This window comes from Balaenoptera musculus, chromosome 21 (genome assembly GCF_009873245.2).
Source record: "Balaenoptera musculus isolate JJ_BM4_2016_0621 chromosome 21, mBalMus1.pri.v3, whole genome shotgun sequence".
Lineage (NCBI taxonomy): Eukaryota > Metazoa > Chordata > Mammalia > Artiodactyla > Balaenopteridae > Balaenoptera > Balaenoptera musculus.
Window position 1 is genome coordinate 15,320,055 of NC_045805.1, and position 21,043 is coordinate 15,341,097.

Below are 21,043 nucleotides of genomic sequence, written 5' to 3' on the forward strand. Positions count from 1 at the left end.
TAAGATTGTTTCTGCATATGGTCTGGTACATAAAAATGAGCTCTTTCCTGCTCTTTAGTTGACAAGACCATTAAGAAGAAACTTGGACTCTGGTGACAGTTTTTTAGAAGTTTCCCAGCAGGGGTGAATTAACAGGATTTGCATTCTATACAATATAGTCAGGTTCTGGGCTGATAATTTACTGTGACCAGTTCTCTATCCTCAACTCCCATCCCCACGCATCCCATACACACTCATACACAGCCCGCCTTGTAGGTCTTATTAGTACAGGACTGGGAAAAAGATCACTTTGATTTATGATGGGAGGGGAAAATGTTCGCGTTGAATGCTCTGCTACTGTGTAAAATCTCTTTACTGTGCAGCTGTCTGTCTGAAAAATTTGCTATATAGTTCTTTTGTGTTCATTTATGTGTGATGGAACAAATACAGACTAGTGAACTCCTAGTTTTAAAGTTGAAACATTTTGATCATTTAGTGGAAGGAAAACGAAGGCGTGTTTTATTAAAACATTAAAATAATTACTAATGGAAACAACCTAAATGTCCATCAACAGAGGAATGGATAAAGAAGATGTGGTACATATATACAACGGAATATTAATCATCCATAAAAAGGAATGAAATTGAGTCATTTGTAGAGACGTGGATGGACCTAGAGACTGTCATACAGAGTGAAGTAAGTCAGAAAGAGGAAAGCGAATGTTGTATATTAACGCATATATGTGGAACCTGGAAAAATGATATAAATGATCTTATTTACAAAGCAGAAATAGAGACACAGACGTAGAGAACAAACATACGGATACCAAGGCGGAAGGGGGGGAGTGGGATGAATTGGGAGATAGGGATTGACATATATACACTACTGATACTATGTATAAAATAGATAGCTCATGAGAACCTACTGTATAGCACAGGGAACTCTACTCAGTGCTCTGTGATGACCTAAATGGGAAGGAAATCAGAAAAAGAGGGGATATATGTATACGTATAGCTGATTCACTTTGCTGTACAGTAGAAACTAACACAATATTGTAAAGCAACTATACTCCAATAAAAATTTAAAAATAAATAATTATTAATTGGTATTTTTATAAAACATATAAGCATATAAAACTTTAAATTCGACTGCCTGGTATTTACTTATTAAAATACCATTTAAAAAATATATCACACCTATTTCCTAATCATAACATTGTGGCTGTTCCCTAGTTTCAGTTCCATAGGCTTCTTTAAGTACCATATTGATGTTCATTATACTGTCATCTAACATTTTTTAAAGTTTTAGTTCTTATGTATAAAGTAAGAGCCCTTCAGTGTTTTAGTTAATGTAATTTAGCCATTATTAAAAATCAGTTTGGTTGAGCAGTGTTTGTTATATATTGGACCACTTCTACTTTTGAATATTGATAAATAACCTCTTACCACAGGTTTAAGTTAGTTTAGCAAAAACATTATTGCTTTTTTACTATGTGCCAGACACAGTCCTAGTTTCTGCATCAGCTAAAATACACTATCTGTCTTTGAGGAGCTTACCATATCATCTAAAGACCTGTGAGGAAAGAGATATGGAAATTTGTGATTTTATAATTCATAGGATATAAATTTACAATTTCAGTAAAATGTGTCAAGAGCTGTGGTAAAAATACACATAGATTATTACCCCTTTCTTTCTAATTTCTAATTCCTGCATAATTTCTATTAATAACAGAGTGAGCACTTTGACATGAGACAAGAATTTTTAGGTAAAGTTTACACATAATATTAATAGTTGGGTATCAAAGATGGTAAATGCTGATGTCATATGTGTGAATTGTGAAGTGTGGATGTTAATCCTGAAGAAATATGTGTTAATAAGCAACGTATATTGAATGTACTGATTAAAATTGTCTGATTAATCCAAAGTAAATGCTCTAGAGGCATTAAATTGAGCTTTTAAAGAATTATTATCCACCTGAATCTTTTTAATTTCTCAAATGCTCCTAATATATTATTTACCACTTGCTAGTTTTTGAAATCATGAGAGTAATGTCATTTGGATGCTTAAAAATATATAACTAGAGATAAAGTAATAAAATAATAAATCTTTTTTCTTCCAATAATCTATGTTACCTTTCTAACCTTACTTCAGAGTTAACTGTTATGCACAAGTAAATCTCTGGAGACATTGTAATAGTACAGTGCTTGGTTTCAAAGTGTGTATTAATTCAAAATTCCCTTTGCTTACCACTTAGAGCTAGAATTATGAACATAAAAAATATGTATTAAAACCTATTTAAGGAAAAGAGAGTATGTCAGCCTGCCACGATAGAAGATATATAGTGAAGAGAATCCATGAACTCAAAACTAGAGCATTCAGAAAAATAGAAACTTATTTGTTATGGGACAAGGAGATTTAAGAACATAAAAAATCCACAGAATTTGGCTTCAATTAAATAATAGCATTTCATAAAATACTATAATACATGTTATCAATTTCATGAGTAAAATTAAGAGATTTTTAGGTGGAATGTGTCCACAGCGACTAAACGTCAAACACAGACTTTTGAAGACCAAGATGCTTCTCTACCCAGAGAGCATAAGTGACATGGGAATTTGCAGTTGCTGTGTGTGAAATGCTGTGCAGCTGCATTTCAATGTCAATAATACTAGATGGACAATAATACTAGATGGACAATAATACTAGACATAGTAGAAAATATGTCTACTATATATTGAAGTATCTTTGTCCCACTCACCTTCCATTTTCCATTTCTTTTTTTTTCCCCCAGGGAAATAAGATAGAACCAGGGACTCTGAAAGAGAATTGTACATCTGTGCATGGGATAGAGAACACAGGCAGAGAAGGAAGTGAAGTGTAAGAGTGGGTATGGGACCAAATAGGAGTCCAGTATAAACTACAGGAAAGTGGAATCATACTCTTTTTAGACATATTTCAAGGTTGTTCTTGAGTTCTATTTTTAGGAGCTTTTGTGGTATTTCTTAGATCTGACTGTACTTGGGTCCTCTGGACCAAGAGGGCAACTCTTTTGAGGGATGTTCTGCATATAGCTTTTGTGTGTGGATGAACTTTCATTCTTATACAGAGACTTCTAAAATCACCGGCTGGTTGAGAATCTGTGGATCTCTGTCATTGTTGTCATTTTCCCAGTGATGGAGGAAAATACAAAGCTACTTGATACCCTGTCATCCAGACCTTCGTGCATCTTTTCTGCATGAGATATTTCCCAAGGTAGCTTATTAACTGAAAGCTGAATGAACATTATTAAGCAGCTCCTAAATAGTTTTTAGGTAAAGTGTATCATAATAGTTCAATACCTCTCTTCCACACCTGACCCTAAAACACTTTCTTTTAGTCTGTTGTTGTCAACAGTTCCTTATTCAATACAATATTTAAGCAAAAGACCATAAGAAGAAATGTGGAATTAGTTGTAGAGATAAAGGCCATTGCTGTAGATCTTAGTGGGTTGGGAATTTAGGTGTTCATGGCTAATTCTATAGGTTGAATTTTGTTTGATGGTATCAAATATATCACAAATATGAACCTATCCCTAGAAATGTCAGTTTTATATAGAAAAGTAGCTAATTTTTGTTGAGATTCAGTTCTGTCTCTAATTTCAGCTCATTTTAACAATGAATCCTTTGTATATATGCATAAATAAACTTGTCACCTGAACATCATTCTAATAGTAAGACTGTGGAAATATCTTTGGAACATAGAGTTTTTATTAGAGGAAGTGTTCATTTTCCATGTCTATTTAAATTGTTCTTTTGAAAAGCACTTTGTAGGCTGAGTGTGCAGGATGTTAGCTAGAAGTTGAAATTGTATTCTAGCATCTTTAGAATGTACCTGCCTTTCACACACCACAGTCACTGCAAAAGAGGTCATTCTTTTTGCCTCATTTGTAATCCTGTGATGTAAATTCTGAAGTTTCACAAATTGGCCATGATGGTTATTACAGTTATTAACATGGCTACACATCTCTTTGGTTAGTTTACAAGCTTAATTAATCGTGTTTCATTTTCTTTCAGGCTTTCATAGCAGCTTCTTTTAATTTTAAATTGAGATTTATAAAAGAGAACATTTTCTGAGGACTCTCCAATTCTGCTATCTTTAAAGAAATTCCTTCTCAAAAGAGTCAGATTAGTCAACATTGAAGCCAAGACAAGGAAAAGTGGCACTGGATGTGGAAGGTGAATGTTGACAGGGACTCAAGGTCAAAACTTTTGAAGTATGTTTCTGCCACTGACTGTGTGGCCTATGGGACGTACTTCATCTTTCTTGGCTTCATTTCACTTGTCAGTTAAAAAGGGCATAATATTTATATCCACAGTGTCTTTTAAGTCCTTCATTTTTTGATTTTCATAATGAACATGTTGTTCATATTGAAGCGAGCCTGTTATTATGAACAAATGATAGGGTCACAATGAAAAATTCCCTTCCTATGCAGAGAGCCTGAGGGACAGCTCCATTTCCTATTCAGCTTTACACCTTTGCAGATGGATGAGACTTGCGCTGCTGCCTAAAGGTCAGTACTCAAAGTATTTGCTGACTCGGCTGAAAGGATAAAGCCTAGAGTTTCAATCTACCTATGTAAAACACCTACTCTCTAGTACTTAGTAGAAATAAAACCTGGGTGCACTTAGGGAAGAATAAAATCTTATTTTTACTGAGAGCCAAAATTCTTATGTTTTAAGACACTGTTATTCAATAGCCATACCAGAGAAATAAGATATCAGGTGTAACTCACTTGGCTTTCAAGTGTTCTTAGAACCATAGTCTTCACCACTGTGAACAACACAAGGAATGTGTCTTTCTCCTGTAGCTGTTTGTTCATATCAAAAGAAGTGATACACAAAAATTCCTTATTCATTAGACTTATGGTATCTACATTTTGAAAATATCTGCCCATTTTGTTTTTTCTTATCTCCCATCTAGTGTTGCCACTCTAATGAAGAATACTAAAAATGAAAGTCTTAAAACTAAATCAGTCAATTCTAACTATCATACATAGAGCAAAAAATATATAAGGAGGCAAAACTATAACAAAGACTGAAATTAGATTTGGGTACTGTCTTCCTTATAATTGTAAATTTTCTTCACGTTATTACTAGCCTACTTCCTAGTTACAATGAGTATTACTGTGGCTATTGTGCTAATTCTATGACTTAAAATGTGCTTACTGTTTCCCATGCAGTGCCAAGTACTGAACTAAGAATTTCACTAGACAACCTTGTCAGTGGCCACTGTTATAACCCTCATTTTATCGATGAGGTGGAGAGGTTAAAACACATTTCCAAGGTTCCATCACTGGTAATTGGTAGAAACAGCATTCAAATCCAAGTGTGTCTAACTTTAATTACTAAGCAGCACCTTGTCTGCTAAATAGCATGATGCAGTATTAGTTAAATACTTCTCATATACATGTTTGCAAATTTAGGTTTAAAATGATTCCCATAAAATGGATTTTTGAGGTAATAAAAATTGCCAATGTATTCTGTAAATTTTCTTGCCCCAAAAATAAAAGAAACCGCTCCCCTTGTGTTTGAGCATGAATGAGAGTTACCCGCTTTCTATGGTTCTTCTCTTGTGCCTGATTCCCCACATCTGCAACCTCTGTTTTTAAAATCTCCACAGAATAGTGCGATGGTTCTCTAAGTGTGGTCCTCTGGTCAGCAGCACCAGCATCAAGTGGGAGGTTGTTAGGAATGCGCATTCTTAGACTCTACCCCATACGTACTACCACATCAGAAACTCTGGGAGTGGGTATCAGCAATGTGATGCGCTTCAAAGTTCAAGAACCATTGACCTTGAGTGTTCACAGTGCAGATGGTGAAAAATACTTTGAAAATTGGTATTTTATGTGTATTCTATAAAGTACAGTACAGGGAAGGAAATTAGGAGCATGGAGGTCGTGACCAGATGTATGCATACTAGATACCAATAATTTATTCAGGTGCATAAGGTTATACTAAAATTGATGACTGGAATCATTGTATATGTTTCTAAGTGGCTATGACAGACTTCAATCCTTGACTATCATTCCAGAAGACCAGAACGTTAGCTAATATTCAGAGATGACAATATGATGTTTGCTGTCTCCTGGAAAATTAGAAAGTGAATACTTTTCATTATAGTCCAGTGAACAATGATAAGTGCTGAATGGAGATCTCAGTTTAATCCTGGCCTTATTGTAGGTTTAAAGGAAGAGGAAATACGTAGACTCCTTCCTCCCTCCCTCCCACCTTCCTAAGAACTCTGGGAAGCAGCAGTAGCATCACAGTGATACTCTTTCTCAGCGCTTAGTATGTGCTGGACAGAAGGGAACGCGTTCCGTCACAATCTCTTAACATTGATAAGATAAAATTACATTTCTGCTGTTTCTGTTCTGGTTATACATCAAAATTATATTTCCCTTACATATTGGTAAAAACCTCCGACTAAGAATTTTGAGAATCAGACGCTTGTAGAGACGGGGCTGCTTCTTATGAAGCTGTGCACCATTGGGAAATTACTGGAAATTACTGCTCCCTGGTCCTTCATTTTCTCACCTGCAAAATAAAGGTTAGATTTTATGATCCTCTGCCATCTAAGATCCTGAACATTCGTGATAAAATTCAGAAGGAATCTTAAAATAAGATCATGCTCCAGGAAATGGGCTACCTGCTCAAGTCAGAGAAACTCCAGAGCCTGCAACATCCCCTCACTTTGGAAGAGTTGGTGACTCATGACTTGTCCTGCCTTTTCTTCTTCTACAGCCTCGGGCCAGGTCACATCTCTTGGGCTGCACTCATCTGAACGGACCTTGCCAGGAGAACACATGCCAGAGCAGCAGTTGGCTGAGTGGTCCTCACCAGTGGAGGAGTGAGTGGATTACCAGAAGGGCTCTGCTGTGGCTCCCGATTAGTGAGGAGTGATGTGTCTGGGAGGCACTGGCCTGGCCAAAAGAGCGTTCTTTCACTTCTAGCCAGTTCTCATCGTTCTCCACAGAATGTGCCATGTTGGCTAAAACTATGAAGGTAGATAACGTAGCCTCAAGCATACACCTATCTCCTAATTTGAAAATTCCAGGGTTTTAGAGGGGAAACACAGTGCAGTGGTATTTCTCATTAGGCGACAGACAGCTTAACGCTTACAATTTGATGGATAAAATGGAATTTTTTTATAGTCCAGCAGGCTCCGAATTGTTATTGTTCTCAGATCTTTATTGCTTGGTCCTTGTTAATTCAGTAAGCAATCTGTATCGCTAGTATAGAAGACAAATAGCTTCTATAAGTGAATATCTAAAAACTGAAGTGATAATAATATAACTGAGAACAAGGTTTCATTTATTTTTATCAGTGCAGATTGTATTTTTGGTAACTTCCATGCAAACAAACCAATATGGTCTTCTTCTGAAGGCCATAATTGAGATGACAAATTGTGGCGTCTCCATTGACTGTCCTACCGTGGAAACACATTGAGGGCTGCAGTAATTTAATTATACCAAGAGTTACTATTGGAATAGGTAAGCGCAAACACGAGGAAACTTCTGCAATACTTCTCCCCACACACTCTGCCCCATAACACTGCTTCTGCTTTGGAAAATCACTTTTCTAAAATAGCAGTTAATTAAATAACATCTGTCCCATTAAACAACTATACACTGAATAATATCTACATTAATAGAATAAAGCCTCTGAAGAATAACTCTTTGGCATCCTTTTCTTTGCCAAGGTCTCCGGGAGCCATGCCAGGAAAATACAGTAAAATCTCCTGGCCCAAAAGTTGTGTCCTTCCTTCCCTGATCTGTGTCTCCATCGTCTATGCCATTTTTTAAAAATCTGTATTATCTTGCTAGAAATGTGAGAGGCTTGCTTTAGTTTATTTGAAACCTGCCTTCTATTTTCAGTGCTATGGTTCTGTTTCAGTGGAATGATATTCTAATCTCTTCAGAGAACCATCGTCTTCTTTGAAGTTGATTCCCCACATTTTTGATGATCTATATTTTCCAGATACTGATGCAAATGCTCCATCACTACACTTCACAAGGCTCTCATCCCTGCCTTGCTACACCTTGCATGGTCTCTTCCTTTCTCTGAACCTTAAGCCACAAAGAGGCAGGGCCATTTCCAAAATCAATTCCTGGCAGGAGAGAAAGGGCCTCCATGCATCAGGAAACCATTTCAAAGGTTAACAGTGTATCCAAGGGCGTTAATTAAACTTCTTTCATAAATAAAGGCTCAGTGCTGTCAAAAGGTGGAGTGCATGAGGAGACAAGTCCAAGACTATAGCTTCCTTCACAAAAAAGAAATGAAGCTTTTCGCAGACAAAGCCTATTAAGCACATTCACCTCCAGATTGTTAGACGTGACAAATAAGAGAGAGACAGACAGCAGAAGAGCCCTTAATTCAAGGATTAAAGGGCGCCTTCTATATTCTCTGTCATTGTGGTCTTGTCTCTAATTCAAAGAGCTCTGACGTTAGTGATAATTAAGCAAATGATTGATACTGAACAAAGATGATTTTTTAGGTTCATTTGATATCAGTTTTCTTCAGGGAGAGAATCTGTTTATTCCTTTTAGCATTGATCCCCACATAGGAGATTAAAAAAGACACAGCCTTTGTTAAACAGCTTAAAAGAGTTGAAGAATTTTCTTTCCGAGGCTTTGACTGTTGAGATTCTTTGCCAATTTATGAAAGGAGAAAAATGGGAAAATTATAGAATAAACTATCATAGTCACTTTAGTTAGAGCATTTTCATATTTACGTCTGCTATCAGCATTTAACAAAATAATGTCAAGGGCAAGGAAATAAACAGCCTGACTTCTGTTGTCACATGGGTACTAAGCCACATCAAGATGAAGTGCAGGCATTAGAAAATTGTAAGTGAATACTGGGCACACAGAGAGCTGGAGCAGCTTATCCAGTCACCAGGCTGTAGCGTATCACATATTTCTTAGATGTGAGTGAGTGGCATGTCAGAGATTAGGTAGAAAGTACATGATGCAGAAAGAAAAATCCACTTAAAATATATTTAATAAAAATTCAAAAGATTGTTTAATTTAAGAGGTCTATTTTTTGTATTAAAATTATTCATGCTACTTTTAAGTGGAGACCTGATAGCTGCTAAATCTTCCAAAGGGTAATGGACATGAGGGATCAAGTACAGTCAATCCCCAAGCCTCAGCTTCAGGCTTTTATTTTCAGTCAGGAGAACTCTCTTCAGGCACCCATTTCCAGTGCCTATCCATTTCCCTTTTTCTCTCTGGACTTCTCCTCTCTCTGTCTCAGTGGCTCACACCCCCTTGAAGACACAAATAGTTGGGTGCAAAACACAGGAAGCAAATGGAGTAGACTATTTTCAAGGTGGAGAGTGTCAGGGGTAGCCAAGGCTGGATACTGGCTAAGTGGATAAAGGCCAGGAAGAAGCATGGAAGGGTCTGAACCTTGGCCCGGTGCAAGTGATGGCATCATACATAATTCAAAGCTCCAGAGGCAGGGTTAGGGACCGAGGTGCAGAGGAGCCAGGAGAAGATGGGAAGTAGCTCCTGGGACTCAGAGACTTGCTTTGTTCCATCCTGAGTGTATGTTTTTTTATTGAGACAGGATTGGCTTACAGGACCAGAACTAGGGTGGACTAGAGAGTTGGTTACCTTTTTTTTTTTTTTTTAATTAATTAATTTTATTTTATGGCTGTGTTGGGTCTTCGTTTCTGTGCGAGGGCTTTCTCTGGTTGCGGCAAGTGGGGGCCACTCTTCATCGCGGTGCGCGGGCCTCTCACTATCGCGGCCTCTCTTGTTGCGGAGCACAGGCTCCAGATGCGCAGGCTCAATAGTTGTGGCTCACGGGCCTAGTTGCTCCGCGGCATGTGGGATCTTCCCACACCAGGGCTCGAACCCATGTCCCCTGCATTGGCAGGCAGACTCTCAACCACTGTGCCACCAGGGAAGCCCCGAGAGTTGGTTACTTTTTATCACATGATATCCAAATCTCCTCAGTGTAAGGGGAAGAGGGGTTAAGGTTATATGTAGAGCGTATTCCTACAATAGTGGGTAGTATCTCATCCAAAACAAATCAGGGAAATCCAAACCCAGGGAGAAAGTGGGACTGAGGGCCATGCAGGATGCTAGCATTCGTAATCAAGAGGAGAGACTAGAATTGTGGAATATATTGTAGAAACGCAGAAGTCAGGTGAGGGATCCAAGAATCCAGAATTGGAATACATGAAAATAAAAATCCCACAAAGGAGATGAACCCCTGACAATATTGATCAGGAGAAGGAAGACATAAGTAAATAATATTATGAGTGAAAAGGGACTCCTCCTATAAATAGAAATTAAAAAGATAATAACACTATCAACAACTATATTCCTACAATTTTGAAATCTGAGATGAAATGGACAAATTCCTGAGAAAACGTAGGCGTAGAAATGATCTAAAGAGGGTTAAAGCTTGAATAATTCTATAAGTATTAAAACAATTAAACTAGTCTTCAAATCTTCAAATAAAACAGATAAATAAAAATTTTCAAATAAAACAGCAGAATCAGATGGTTCTACAGGCAAATTCTACCAAACGTTCAAAATGCAGAGTATCTTTAATTTATTTAACTTTGAATTTAACAAACTCTTCTTAATGGTTAGAAAAGAGGGAATATCCAACTCATTCTACAAAAGAAGCATAACCCTCCTATCAAAAGCCAAAAAAGACATGTAAAAGGAAAAATTACAGGTCAATTTTACTTTTCAATATAGGTGTAAAAAATCCTAAAAATAATTTATATTAGAAAACTAGAAAATCAAATCCAATGTGTATTAAAAAAGAAAATACAGCAAGGCAAGATTGGGTTTATCCTCAATAGGCAAAAAGAATTTATATTAAAAAAATATAATTCACATTAATAAACATTTAGATGGTGAGCAAAATTAACACTGAGTTTTAATATATTAGAGGATCAGTGAAATCTTACTATAGAAAAATATATTTAAATTTGTTCAACTTGAAATTTTCCAAAATTTACTTGAACACTTAATTATTGTTAATCTTATCATGAAGAATTACTTATGTAAATATTTGCTATTGAATATTTAAACTATAAATAAACAAAATGTTTAAGAGTCTTTTAAGATAGATTCTATATATGTAATTTCTCTTATAGAACAACGTGGTGCGATGGGGCCTTGGGGCAGGAGCCATGAGGTGGGAACTGTGGCCCTTTCGCTGTTGTGAATGAGCTAAGTGGCCCTTAGACTTATTTGCATCACAGCTTTCTAGAATACAAAATTATAATCTTCAAAGTTTATTTCACCTCCCTAGAGTTTTGAATTCTCTAGATTAGAAAAACATAAATTTTTTTACACTTATGATTTGTGCACGTTTTTGTATTTGTGGTACTTTAATACAACTCACCAAATAAAATTCTTCTATCACTTTGATAAATTGTGTGATATCAGTTGTCTAACAAAAAAAATAGTTCAGACAATTTAAGCCTGTAACTGTTACGATCCAGAGCCCAAGGGGAACTGCATGGCACCCCTCCTGAGCACATGGCGTTTCAGCGTGGTCATTCAGTCATGCCTGCCTTGACATGGGCAAGTTCACTCGAGGGTTATTTGGACACTGCATTTTTTGCAGAGTACATGATATTTATGCAGATGTCATGACGAAAAATAGCAAATCGTTAAACTTTTCACTAAAAAATATTATAAATTTCTGTGTGAGATTTACACAGAAATATAGCCTCCTCCAATCTCTGATTCTCAACCAGAACCTAATCTCCAACTTCTTCCTGAGACATACTCTATCCTACAGAATCAAAACACCTTATGGTCAGAAGAGTACCTGACAGATAGTAGGCACTGAATCAGTGATTTTTAAAGGACTGAATGGAGGAGGATTAGAATTTCACTTTCTGTGCTGACTCCCCACACCCACTATTGACGGCATGACTTTTTTCTTCCTTTTTAAAAATCATGGTGTGCCTAGTCCTCAAAACAGATCTGTGCTTAGTGGATGGATTAATGATTGCTGCAGTTGTTAAAGTGAATGACCAAGGCTGTTCAACCTAACACAATAGACATTTATTAAAGACACACCACATGTTATCATATGATATATGTATGCATTGTAAGCAAGGTTATTGAAGTATGTATAGTACAAAGAATAAAAATAAGAATAAGGCAAAGGGGAAGTTCATATAAGAAAATAGAAATAATAGTCTCTAAGTTGGCCCCCAATGACCTCACCTCTTTGTCTCCATGCTTTTGTGCAATTACCTCCCTTTGAGTGTAGGCTGGACCTGGTGGCTTCCTTTTAATTGAATAGAATATACCAGAATTGATGGGACATCACATCTGAGATTAGGTTACAAAAAGACAGTGACTTGCATCTTCTTTATTGCTTTCTCTATTGCTCAGTCTGCCATGAATGTGAGCGGAAATGTGGAAGAGGCCCCTTCACAAGGAACTGAGCAAGTCCTCTGACGAACAATCAGAAACTCAGGACTTCAGTCCAACAGCCTGTGAAGTGCTGGATCCTATTAACAACCACGTAAGTGATTCCAAGGAAGCAGATACTCCTTTCCTTAAGCCCTTAGTTGAGAAGAGAGCCCTGGCCAAAATTTGATCGCAAACTTGTCTGAGACCTTGGGGCAGAGTCACCCAGCTAAGCTGCACTCACAGAAACTATGAGATAATCAATGTTTGTTGCTTTTAAGCCCTAATATTTCGGGTAATTTATTATGCAACAATAGGAAACTAATATATTCAGGAATAAAATTAACACGTCAACATATATATTGTATTGTGTAGTTGATACACAGTTGCTTGAAGCAAACCTAAGTCTAGTATCTAAGTTAATGGAGAGCCAAAGCAGAGAGAGACACCACCATTTACAAGAAATAGTAACCAGACAATAAATACGACTCAATTGTTTATGAGAATCATTGCTTTCCTTCACTTTGGAGTCAGAAGAAATGTTTCCCGTTAGTCCTCTTAAGGTGATCCCTGGTGATGTATTTAATATCATCACTACAATGAATAAATAGTGATCCATAGGTTCACTCTCAATATACAGCATCTCTCAATATATGTCAGTGACAGAGTGCTGAAGCTTTGTTTGTGAGTATTTTTACAAGAGGCAACAAAAACAGTGTAAAACAAACATTATTTTGGTGATCAGGATTGACCTTAGGAGAAAATTTAGAACGTGCAGATAAATGTATGAATTCTAGCTCTATTCTTAATAAGAATTGAAGAGTGTAAACTTCAAGGTTGTAATCAAAGGCAAGAACCAAAAGTAAAGATATTTTGTTTTGCAATTTTAGTGTTTTTTAAAAATTTATTTTACTGAAATATAGTTGATTTACAATGTTGTGTTAGTTTCTGGTGTACAGCAAAGTGATTCAGTTTTTTATATATATATTTTATATATAATATATATTTATATATATTATACATTCTTTTTCATATTCTTTTCCATTATGGTTTATTACAGGATAATGAATATAGTTCCCTGTGCTATACAGTAGGACCTTGTTGTTTATCCATTCCATATATAATAGTTTGCATCTGCTAATCCCAAACTCCCAACCCCTCCTTCCCCCACCTCCCCTCCCCCTTGGCAACCACAGGTCTGTTCTCTATATCTGTGAGTCTGTTTCTGTTTTGTAGATAAGTTCATTTGTGTCATATTTTAGATTCCACATATAAGTGATATCGTATGGTATTTGTCTGTCTCTTTCTGACTTACTTCACTTACTATGATCATCTCTAGATCCATCCATGTCATGTTGCAATTTTAAAAGAGATCCATAAATTTAAAAGAAATCTATAAGGCAGAGGGTAAAATCAAAGTCCTTTTATTAAAACTAAGTACGATAGTCAGTGCTTTTGTAGTACCAATGTAGACAAGCTACATTAGAAAGTAGTTTTTGAAAGGGAGGGTAAAACAAGTAGTCTCATCCCTTCAGCAGCTGTTCCAGCCAATGTCAACAACTAGTTGTGACATATAAGCCTGTCAGTGCAATAGCTCATAGATGGTTACCAAAGCTTTCTGGTCCTCAGAGTCTCAATTGTAGTAAGTTCCTCTCCTTGAAACTGTTCATTTCATCCTGAACTGGGAAATAACTGTACTAGGTATTCTGAAATGGACAGCATGTGTTTTCCTTTGCTCACTAGTAGCATATATATCCTCAGAAGGACAATTTATACTTTCTTCAAACAAACAGGATCCCTTATTCCATGTGTTATCCGGTAATAATTTTTTGATTAAGAAGTTTTATTAACTTGACTCTTTTTCCTTTTAATCCCCTTTAATTTTCTGCAAATATTATTTCTGTCATACCTATCTCCTTGATACAATTGATCTCCTGGAGTACTTTTAAAACAAACTTTCTATTTATTTATGTGGCCTTCTAACAGAGCAGAAACCTCATTTTCTGCTCTGCCTTTTCCCCAATTTGACCAAAGGAACATGAAATCGTGGGGATTTTTGAAGGGAGATTTGTCAGTCTTTTCTTATTTACTTCGACTGTGAGATGTAAATTGAATTTGGGGCCTTTTCTTCAAGAATACATTATTTACTATCAAATAAGTTTATGTTAGTGGATCAGACATAGATAAGGTATTTCTATGGTAACCTTGTAAGGTGGGTTAGAGTGCTCTGGGTTCTAGAATAATGGCTTGCTTTCTTGCGTGTGCAAACGTGGCTTTTGTTTCTGACTGTCTCATTTGAACACCCTTGGTCTGCTGGAGAGTCAGTGTCTTCTTTTGTAAAACCGAATAGTCTGAGGACAGCTGAACTACTTATTGCTGCCATTTTAACAGGCACAGCAGATGATCACATGATTGCCTCAGCGATTGTGTTCATTATTGATTGCGAATAGAGTGTACGAGAACCAATTAATAGTGTTGTGCCTGCTTCCTTCCTTGCTGAACTCATGTGACTTTACTCGATGGTAATTGTGGCATGCCGGAGTTTGAGGAATGATCAAAACCTAAAAGAAAAATGAGAAGATAATGAAAACCATTTTAAAATATGAATGTGGCATATGTTAATATAAACCCATCATCCAGATTTCTTAATGGACTCGTTCAGTATTTAGATAATTCCAGGGAGACATGGAAATGGTGAGGCCATCTGATATTACCTCAGATGCATTAAAGAGCATTCATATGTGTGGAATAAAGGACTATCCAAAATTAAAATTCAGCTGCAGTTACAGAATGAACATACCACCTCCTATATCTCATCACTGTTATGTTTTTTTTTTTTAATGGGACTTCTTTATTTAGTGATTAATCAGGGATATTCAGCAATTTGCAGGGGGGCTCCTCATTATTACTGTGAATTAACAAAATGGTTCTGTTGTCCTTAGTAATTAGTTTGAGTAGGAAATGAGGAAAACACAACACACTCTAGGGGCTTCTCAGTACTACCTTTATCTTTCTTTAATGTTTGTTAGCTAAATATGGAATTTTAATTTCCTCCCTAATTATCAAGGAGTCTTTGGCTAAATGGGCATACCCCCCAGGCACCACTGCTTATTTTCACCTTACTTTTTTGAAATGTTGTATTTATAAACTTGCACAGTAGTCCACAAGCATTTCTATGGGAAAAAAGAAAAAAACTCACCAATATTAAATAGCATCTGAGGGTTTTAAGCCTTCTCCTGGGCATCTTCAATGATGTTGTCTCATTTGATCCTCCCAGTAGCACTTCAAAAAAAGCTATGAGGGAATGTACTTTGCAAGAAGGAAACAGACTCATTGCTGAAGTTGTTACTTCCTCAGCATCCCATGTCTAGGTGGGTAAACTGAGATTCAAACTTAGGTCTGGGTGTCAAGCCCACGGTTGTGACAAAGCAGCACATTCTTTCATTTATCCTGAATTGGCGTAGATTTAGCCATCTCATCACCGTTTCTTCTCCATTTTACCACTCAGCAAATGATACTTAGTAGTTTTCCTACCTTTACCTTGTCATGGAAGATCAGAAATATTCAAGCTCATGTGCAGATTTATTTTCCCTAGACTTTGCAGATTCTATGGAAGTTAATTCTGTAGTAACCAAAATTCTTCTTATGCTAATATCAACGGGTATTTTCAGCCCAAGTAGAAAATCTGAAATTTGAACTAAAACTGTCCCTGCAGTGTGTGTCTGCAATCCAAAGGATGCTAACAAGCTAGGGTAAAGACTTGTCATTTTGGTCAAATTCTACATTTCCAATGTAATAATAATAATAATAACAGTAATAATGACAGCTATACTTTACTGATTGTGAAATATAGTCTAGGCTTTCATCCACACAGAAACGTTGCTGAGTAGGTTATGATTATCCAAGTTTTTCATATAAGAAAAAATATGGTATGTCATAGTTAAGAAATTCACCCAAAGTCTTACAGCTAGTAAGCGGCAGCGTTAAACTAATATTTGTCCATCATTGGTTAACATTTTATATTTTCCTGGTATTAGTTATATGTAGCCTTTTCTCCTCATATTGGCCCTTGCTATTGCATTTATTGTGTTTGTGTTAAGATTTTTTTGTTTTACCAGGGGTTATCATGGTGACAGCGGAAATGATTTTGAAATCAGTAGTAATTATTTATACAAAGAGAATTTTGAAAATTCATAATCCCTCAGCAAACATCTCGCCAAGAAATTAAGATAAAGATCTTATTCCTGCTTTTCACATGAGGGACAAATAGAGCCTTATGCATTATAATCTACCTTTCCCCATGCGGTTCTTGCCACACACCTTGAGAGAGTTACCTCTGGATGCCAAGACAAGTATTGTTCAGAAAATGCTTTACAGGTAGTGCTGTGTCTTCCACAAATCCCACAGACTAGCAGGTTGTGGTACCACTCACATGGATAACTGACTCTGAGGAGAATGATGAACTTAGATTAAAACAAACGAAAATGCCTTCTGCTGTGTGGTTAATTATTAACCTCACTATGTTCAATAGTCAGAGATGGGGATCTATCTATAGCTTTAGAAAAGACCCTGATTAAGCTCAAGTGTTAATTATGACAAATCTGTAAATAGCCAAAGCTTATGCCAAATTGAAAATTACCTTTCAAGAATCTTGAAAAGAGAACATTATTAGAAGTCTTATTTGATATGGCTAAAAATAATATTTTAGGTACAGAAGATACTCTTATTCAGAGGTCTTCCAAAACTTCAATTGCCCAATGCCAATTTATACATATATTTACACATTTATACAACACATATTAAGTGCATTGTTACACACACATGAAAATAGAAAGTAAAAGTTGTGAAGTAAAATATATACCTTCTGCACTTGTAATGGATTGGAAAAATTGTAAAAATCCCCTTGGAATTTTACATTACAACATGGAGTCCATTGCCTAATCCAAACTTTTGGCTCCGTAAATCAGTTCATATAGCTTATACAGAGAACTTAATTAGCTATAATTTGGTATTTTTGCCCTAATCTTACCATGTTAGGTAAACTGTGTGTTCTCCTAGTAAAGTTACAAACAGGAGATAAGTCTCTCATTTTATACATTCCCTAAATAGTGATATAAACGTAATCGGAGAAAAACATTCCTATTAATATTACGTATCACCCATACAACTTCTGTTGAATGTGTATTTTGCCCTTCACAAAGAAGTTGGACAAAAGAAAGGTATTTGAATAGTATTTCTTTGCCAATTCGTATTCACCACTTCTAAATCATATTCTCTTGTTTACTGCTGCAACAATGTAAGCGGAGAGATACACGTAGGAAGCAAGGAAACTGCAAAAATCGGGAGGAAAGGAACAGAAAAAGAGGAGAGTGGAATGAAAACAGACGAGGCCATTTGTGAGGGATATTATCTACGGTGGGGTAGGGCAAAATGGAAGCCAAATAGGTTACCAAAAGATGCAGAATGCCCCTTCCCTTCAGCAACCCTCAGTGAGCTGAGGGCTTTTTCCCAGCTGAGTGGGGAAGCCAGTTATGTAAACTGCCTAATGTTCTATTGAAACCTATCTCCTGGAGGATTCTGGAACATGTCTGTATGTGAAGAGTCTAATAATTGTGACAGTGACAAATATCCCTTGCAGGACATTGAGAGGTGGTAGAAAACTGGAAATTCAGGGTTTTGTGATTCATGTACTGCAGAATATATGCCTATTGATTTTTGTTTTCTTCTAAGAAAACATCCCTTTGATACATTCTGGCTGCAAAATTGGGAAGTGTGGCTTGTCTTGTTTTGTTTTGATTTGATTTGGTTTCCCTAAAGGGAAATGATCCATGGATTCTGTTGGGGATGGAATATCATGTGAAATGTGATATTCCTATAAATTATCTGGCCCTTAAGATTATTGGCATCCCTGACACATGAGTGATATGTAGATTCCAAGGAGGGTTTACTCTTTTCTCTCCCCCAAGTTTCAGGAGGGCAAGAATTACCAAGGGCCAGGAAGTGGTAATAATAAACTTCACTGTATTTTTAAGGTCAATATTATTCTCGTTTTTATTAAAGGAGAATAAAGCTCATGAAAATGGTTCACATATTGATACTAGTCACATCTTGATCATCATTATCATCACATAGTTATTTCATGAGGCAGATATCTGTCTATTTATCTATCTCTATAACCATAGATATGTGTCTCTCTGTTATTCTTAGTCCTGTTGTTAATGGTTGAAAAGAGATCAACAAAAAGGGTTTTTTTTTTGTTTTTTAAATGCAGTTTTTAATGCAGCATAAATATATTTGACAAATACTACTTTCATGTATGTGATTTCTAGCATATGAAAATCATCTTTTGTTAGCTGTTTTTAAATGTCTGTTGTCAATGTTAATTGAGATCTAAATGAGAAAATAAACCAAAAAATATCTAGAAAAGTGATCTTAAGACAAGTATTCACAGCCACTTAAATCATTATCTACATGATGAATTGCACAGAAAGGAGCAGCGGCCACTAAATGTAAAGTAAGAGGTTTCTGTAATGGTTACGTTTGTATAATTCCCCTTTGACACCTGTCTAATTCCTAGTGTGAAATAACTTCTGACTCTTTACTAGTTAATTTGAATATATTTTGTGGTCTATATGAAGTAAAGTCTCCTAGGAATTTATAATCCAGAAAGCGTTCTTGGTACTTTGAAATCTCTTTGGAGTGATGTATGGTTATTTCATCCAAGATTACACTCTTAACAGGAGAATGTTACCAAGTTAGCTGTGCCAGAGAGAGAATGAAAGCTAATTCAGTCAAGTGACAAGAAACTCGGAATAATTTCATTTCAATCTCAGGTCTTCTAAAATAAGTTTTAGAAAGACCTTGGAAAAATCATTTAATATCCTTTAACCTATTCATGAAATAGACTACAATCGTACTTAATTTACAGCCTAAGAATTTTGTGAGACCCAGAAATATTGTTCATCTAAATCAGGATGAAAATAAAAACTGGCTCATGCCTTATACATTAAAAAGTTAGAATTTGTTGAAAACTAAGTAGGAAATTAATTTTTAAGTTTTTCTCCTTTATATTACATGTGAATTTGTGGTTATGAAAGAGTCGTAAACTTTTAGAACTGGAAAGATTTTAGAAATAATCTATTTTACAAATGAAAGAATTAAGATCAAAACAAGTAAAATGGCATGCCCAGATCCCCACAGGGTTGAAATGTTTTCTAGGTAAGGTTGTTATCTTTCTGCTAATTTGTTCTTTTTAACATTCAAATAAGATTGAAAATCATAAATCATGCATCACCATGTCTTCTCTGAGCAATCCCCTCCCCAACCTTATGATCTGGAGTTTAACATGGCAGAAGCTTCTGTGTTCTTATGTGACAATGCCTCCCTGGCAGTAATTGGTTGGTCTAGGGATGTTGATGATGATGATGATGATGATGATGGCGATGCTAAACTAGCCATCACTTGTTCATTGCTTACCACAAGACATACATCTTTGAGGCCCTTAAGATGCATAAACTTGTTTAATCCTCACAGCGCTATGGGATAGCTACTATCTTATCCACGTTTTCCAAATGGACAGACTGAAATAGAGGTTAAGTACTTTATCAAAGGTCACACGTCTGGCGAGGGGCAGAGCTGTAATTCAGTGTGGCTCTAGAATCTGTGCACTATATAGAAGACACTAAGGGTAGTCACAGTACGAACTCCTTAGAGGATAGACCTCAGAGCAGTATTGCGAAAAATATGTAACATTCTGAAGTGCTAAGCATTTATTATTTTTCTTCTGCTTTCATTTATTTAACCAGTGTTCATGACCACCTCCTCTGTGCCAGGCTCTAGGCTCTGAGGCTTACAAGTAGGGAACAAAAAATAAACATGGGTCCCGTCCCAAGAGGACTTACATTCTCATGGAGAGAAGCAGAAGGTAAAGAAACAAACAAGTCAGTACACAGTAGTTGTAAGTGCTCTGAAGGAAAGTGCGGTGTGCAGTGCCACAGAGCTGATCTTTGGGATGAAACATGGAGGTTGAAGCTTGAATGGTGAGACAAGCCAGCCATGTGAAAATTCAGGGCAGAGTGTTCTTAGCCTATGGCAAAGGCACACGGCAGAAAGGCACTTGTTGCATTGGAGGGACAGAAAGCAAGCCTCTGTAGCTGTGGATAAATGAGCTAGCTGGAAGGAGAGTCGGGGGAGTGAGTATGGAGAGGTCAGCTGGACTAACAAATTTGGATTTTATTGAAAGTCACTGGAGGGTTTGAAGTAGGGAGCAACATGATTTGATTTATGTTCTAAAACAGAGATGGACAAACATTTTCCAAAGGGCCAGATAGGAGATAGTTCAGGCTTTGTGGATTCTGTTGTGTGGACTCTATCCTACTATACTCAGTTCTGCAGGTATGGTGCTAAAGCAGCCATAGGTGATATGTATACACATGGGTAAGTCTGGGTTCCAGTAACACTTGAGGTACAAAGTAGTTTGCTGACTTGTCTTCTAAAAGATCATCCTGGCTGCTCCGTAGGTCTGATGAAGATCTGATAATTATAAAGAATCAGAATCCCCTATGTAGTTCAGGCAGGTGTATTCTCAGTGCTGGGTCATGTTCAAAGAAATGCCAATCCTATTTCAAA